This window comes from Vidua macroura, chromosome 12, assembly GCF_024509145.1.
Source record: "Vidua macroura isolate BioBank_ID:100142 chromosome 12, ASM2450914v1, whole genome shotgun sequence".
NCBI classification, from domain to species: domain Eukaryota; kingdom Metazoa; phylum Chordata; class Aves; order Passeriformes; family Viduidae; genus Vidua; species Vidua macroura.
In genome coordinates this window covers 7,990,969-7,996,968 of record NC_071582.1, presented here as the reverse complement: position 1 = coordinate 7,996,968, position 6,000 = coordinate 7,990,969, and the positions used below count along the sequence as shown (strand labels likewise).

General features: G+C 36.3%; 1 long non-coding RNA gene across 1 annotated transcript in view; it reads right to left on the bottom strand.

Annotated features, from left to right (window-relative positions):
- Positions 1-204: 204 nt before the first annotated feature.
- Positions 205-6,000, bottom strand: part of LOC128813356 (uncharacterized) — a 49,267-nt gene continuing 43,471 nt past the window's right edge. The window contains exons 2-3 of the long non-coding RNA XR_008439001.1: positions 5,650-5,747; positions 205-498 (exon numbers count right to left, since the gene is read on the bottom strand). This is a non-coding gene — a long non-coding RNA (uncharacterized LOC128813356). The remainder of the gene's footprint in view (positions 499-5,649; positions 5,748-6,000) is intronic.

Below are 6,000 nucleotides of genomic sequence, written 5' to 3'. Positions count from 1 at the left end.
TCATTGCCTATTCCATCAGCATTATCACTCAAAGCCTCATTTATTGGGAGTTAGGAACAAAGTAAGTCAAAGAAAGCAATAATCTATGAGATATTTATTAAGGCTTCATTATAAAAGTGACAGACGCTATAAACTGAAGCAAGCTTTAATTTCTTTTTTTAAACTATATTAATAATTGTTTCAAGCTATTTCTTTTTTTGGAATGAACAGTCTACAAAGGAAATTTCAGACATTGGCAAAATGACACTGGGAAACAGTCTTGTTTGTTTGCCAAGACAAAATATAAATCACCTTTAATTACTGTCAAAATGGAATTAGCAATAAAAATACATAGTTGCAAGAGCATGGTCATATTAATTATTAATCCAATAAACACTAACTGATCACTACTTTGGAAAGCTGGTGCATTGCTAAAGCTCCCTCAGATCCACTTTTAGCTGGAGCAGGTCAGGGCTCATTTGAGCAGCTGAGCTGACAGATCTGACAAGCGGCAAATATCTGGAAGGGAGGGAAGTGGGGACAAACACTGCAGTCAGAAGTGAATTTATGAACAGGTTCTGAATGAAATGAAACAGAAAATAGAACTTTTTTTTTACCATTTTAAGTTAAAATTTTAAGTTAAAATTTTACCATGACGAAAAAGGACACTGGTTTTCAATGGTGCTTATTGCTGCACTGACACCCATAAACGGAATGGTCACTATAAAGAAAACTTTAACTGTTTAGGATCTGGGAATCAGGTAACACTGATGTGGGGAACCAGAGCTCTCTGCCAGGATGGCCAGTGTCTGTCTGGGAGGCAGTGGGAGCCCCTGTGCCCAGGCTCCTTGCAGCATCATTTACATCTGGATTGTGAGTGACTACCCAGACAACTCTTCTGCTCAAATTTCACAATCCAGCTGGCCCATGATTCCACACAACCACTCCAGCACAGGCATAATCCACTGCCTTTATCTTAACTATATTTGACCATTTTCACATCTACAGGAACAGTTTTTATAGACTATATACAAATATCTTCCCTATATTTAATTTGTCATCTTCTCCAGCAAGAACACTCTAGGACACTCCACCAATAATTTAAGCTTACAAATTAGACTAGACACAGCAGGAGCTGGCAGGGGAATCTTGAGAACCCACCAAAACTAACACCTGGAAAGATCCTGAAGCCATCAGTCAAACACCTCCCTGCAAAGGTGACTGGGAGAGCTGTTCATCACCCAGGTGCAAACTAGTCCATTCTCTTCTCTCTGCAGCTCCTGCATCCCCTGGGTAGGCACTGAGTGACTCCCATGCACTGAGCACAGGCCTGTTAGCAGCTGCAACCCTGTTAGAACTATAGAACAAACCTTATTTTCTCACTGCTCAAGTCTCACAGTCCTTGCCACACTTGCTGTCTCTATCTCCTACTGAGTCCAGTCAGTGAAATGTAATTGTCTGAAAGCCTCAGAGAGAGATCATTCAATACATTCTCATTTGAAAAACAACTACTGTGAGAAGCAACCAATCTCTAAGCTACATGGTAACATGGTAAGATGCATATGCTTGCCACACTGTCAAAGAGCCTGAATCTTTACTAGAAACCAAAATAAACCACTTCAGAGAAGTAATTTGTGTTCCATCAGCCACAGAATAAATAAAAGTGGCTAATGCAAAGGAGATGATTTTGCTGGTACTCAGGTCAAATTTGCATTTTAAAACTCCACGTTTAACAGAGAGAAGTTAACAACAGTGGTAATGAAATGAGGGTGATCTTTGACAGAAGATCCTGCCAAATAGAATAATATAGAAAGAGTCATGCTCTTAAGAAAAAAAGATTCAGCTCCTCAAAAGATCAAGAGTCCATATATAAAATCCGAAGAGCACAAACTGGTTCTTTCCAAAACTTTAAATTAAAAAAAGAAATAAATAAAAGAAAGAAAGGTATTTAATGGCATAGGTATGTACTTCAACACACCTCTCAAATTCACTGGACCATTGAAGATAAAATCATGTCACAAAATTGATTTTTTTTGCTCTCTAGTAAAGCAAACGTGTAGTTGGAATATATTTCAATTCCTGAGAAAAAAATCTTAAGCTCAGTCCTCAAGGGTTATAGGCTAACACATGTGATATTTAATAGAAATGTTTGCAACCACACTCAAATAGATTCAAAACACTGAAAATGTTTCTTCCAACTCTCAGATATTGTTAGAAGGCAAAAATGCAGCTGACTGCAAATGAAGGGCCTGATATTGATCTCCTTTATGTATCAGAACTATAAACCCCTTGACAGGAAAAGAATTAGTATGATTTATTTCAATATGCAGAATAAAAAGCATGGCCCCTAGAAGTTACTGAGATTTCACAGAGTGCAAAGAATATCCAGAGTAGCTGGATGCAAAGAGCATTACCCTCAAGGAGTCCTGATAACATTTAGATACAGATTAAGCCTTAAATTTGCATTTTTTTTGGTGTGTATTAGATGATATTACCAGCAGAACACAGCCTAATTACATTATACTGCATTTTAATTAAAGATATACAAATGCAAATTTTAAATGAAATTAACAATTATATAATAATTGCTATTCATCAGGAAAATGTACTATTCTATTTTGTTATCTGAAAAGTATTAAAAATGAAAAGCTATGAAGCCTTGCAGTGTAGAAATACCACAACTGCATTTTTAATTAATTCAGAGTTCTTATTCCTTATCTCACTCAAAGAAAATCAAACACTGTTTTTATATCTTAATAAACTATGTATTTTTCTAATTTAAAGGGTTTAATACCAACTTATTATTCACATCCCAAGTCCCTTTGCAACATATTAATCTTAACTGAAGGATTCCAGAGTACAGGACCATCATGGAAATACTTCCATAGCATCATCAACAAAAGACAGTCATCAGTGACCAAAGGCCACATGCCAAACTGCAATGTGTTCAGTTCTCTGCAATTTTATCAATAAGAAAAAGTGGAATTCAGACCAGCTATAATAAAAAGGGATATTTCTTGAAAAAAGGAAACAGAAAATGACTCTTTTTTTAAGTAACAAGAAGCATGTAGTCTGTAATAACTCTGTAAATATATCCCTTTCTGAGTGAGAAAGCACATCATGTGTATATTTGAGTATTTTCAAGAGGATGTAGCACATTAAATTAAATAGGAAGATGCCATGTAATCAGTAAATGAACATGTAAAACTAATTATTACAGAGGATATACATGAAGAGGATAATTAGTAATGTGATTCCCAGCACAGCTAAGACACTTGTTTATTCAAAAATTTTTAAATTGTATGCTCAGTAATGAACATTTAAAATGAAACAACTTCCTTATTTACATTGTCCCTGGATTCCAGTGAGATGTTGTGTGTGAAGGCAAAACGTGGCCTTTAACACACATCCTGACAGCAAGGAAATTCCCTGAGGATGAAATAGATGGCTCTCTACAGCCCCTCTGGACTTTATCAATATTAGTGAACAGTTAATGAATTTTTTTCATACTTTGGCAAGAAAATACATGACAAAATACAAAAGAGAAATAAATCAGCATGCAGTTTTGAGCTTTCTAATATTTCCTGTAATTCCCTTAAAGGACAGGAGCACGCCTTCAGTGCATGTTACAGTGGGAATAGAGTGGAGGAGACAATGGCCAATCAGTGACACAGCTCCTGACTGTTGTGGTAGCAACAGCACTGTGATTAGGAAGTCTCTTTTTCACTTGCATAAATCCTCTTCTATACTTGACTTAGTGCTTCAGTGATACTTATAATTTGTCCCTTCCGTGCTTGTCTGAGGCTGCAGCTGGATCTACAGTCCATTCTCAGTGACGCACAGTTTAGCATGAGCAAAGGACCAGAACTGGTCCTTCCTTTGCTTCCCTCCCTGCTCCCAGTCACACAAGGGAAGCCAATTGCATCAGGCTCTGTTCTGCTTTCTGATGTTTAAAGCAGCCCACACCTACTCTCTACAGAAAACTGCTTACAGGCTTTTCAAAAATGAACTTACTGAAGATATAAGCCTAATTTACATACAATTTGTACTACACTGAATTTCTCTCCCATTCTTATCTCCCATTACCTTGGATAACTCAGAGATGACTAAGTAGTTCTATTGACAAGTGTATTAAGTGTTTTGAACTTTTTCTATAAATAGGGTTCTTTTGCACTGTGAAAACAAAAAGGCTGAAATGCTTTTTGTAATGCTTTTGGTTTGATGGGTAGCACTTTCCTTGAACAATCTTCCCCATCTACAATCCCCAACAAATAGATAAGTCACAAGAGAAAGCTGGTATTCAGATTTAACACCTTTCCTAATAATCCACTATACATTATGGGCATAGTTTAGAAAGAAGCATGTAACTATTCAGCAGGGAAATGTGTTGTACTATGGATATGTGGAAAATTCCAAATAGCAAGGACTAACCTGATGGTGTGAGCAAAGTTGTGACACCTCAAATATTATACTCCATATTTTACATACAGTGTGTCTTGTCAGGGAAAAGACATAACCTATGCTTCTTTTACCATTTATACCAAGTTATCACCATTAAAGAGTGGAAGAGAAATAGTTAGATTCTCATACAACCCTCAAAGTTTCAAAATACTTGAGGACACAGGGTTGCATTAGGGCCATAGCTGCCATCTATCCAGAGTGCTAAAGCCCTCTGGATATAAATGCAGGAAAGAGTGGGAAGTGAAACTCAAAATCAGTGGGGTAACTCATTAGCAAGTTAGTAGTCCATGCTGTTTGTTCCTTTGGCTATTACTTTCAGTAACACTGTAGAGCACTAGAGGCTATCACAAAGAAATACAAAGTCGAAGTTACTATTGAACAAAGACTGATGAACAGATTTTTAGAAAGTTAAATCATAACACCTAGTCTTGAGTAAAGCGTACTTGAGAGACCAAATGGATAAAGTTATTTTAAGCAAGAATAGCATGAAGATGTAGAGAAAGAAGGAAGTTAGACATCAAAAATACTTTAACTAAAGACAATGCTGGGAATACTTTGTCCATTTAGGAGTGCAAACAAAGCTACTTCTGAAATATTACTCATCTCACAGCATAATGAGCAACACAAAATTATGGAACAGATGTAATGACCAAACCTTTTCTTACCTTTTATGCACAGTCAATAGCACCATGTTTCTCCTGTTCAGATTAATCAGGCTTTTATCATTTTATCAAAAAATAATGCTTGCCCTTATACTTCTAAGTCTTCATAAGGCATATTCTATGTCATACTCTTCTACTGAAAGTTCAGATCCTTGTTTTGGAAATCCAACCCATGGAAATTAAAGTGAAAGCAAATTCTTCATGTTCATTTGCAATCCACTACCCCTAGTGGGTAAACACTGATGTCCTTGGTCATACTGACTCAGTCCATACAAAACCTGGCTACCAACCTGATGATCAGGCTATCAACCAGAAAAATTTGTCAGACTCATTTCAACTTACACCAAGAATATTGTGACAGTAAATGAACAATACTTATACAGCAGCAATAACCTGTGTAACAGCAATAGTTATACACAGGAGAACATGCATAAGAACAATCATACACCTGGACATCTGCAGCTACAGGATATTAAATAAACCTTCCCAAATTACTCACAGTGTCATGGTGGCAGAAATAAAAAAGAAGGAAAAGCCTTATACCTACCTCCTTGTTTGCTGGGAGATAGATTCTTATGCTCCCAAAGAACTGGCCAATGTTACAATATTCTGGGAAGAGGTGGCATTCTCGTGAGCTCAGGTGATCTGGAACATTAATAAATGAGTTAAAGGTTAGATTTTTATGTGCCAAATTTCAAACTGTTGAATTATTCTTTGCATGTAGCATCCAACTTTGAAGATATTGGTATTTTAGACAGTGCCTCTCCAAATTTCCATGGTTTTGAAGTAAAAAAAATGTTTTTTTCAAAACCACCACACTACACCTACACTAAAAATGTTTATTGGATTTTTTTTTTTAATCTGTGTAATGTTAGAATAACCATATTCTTCTGAAATA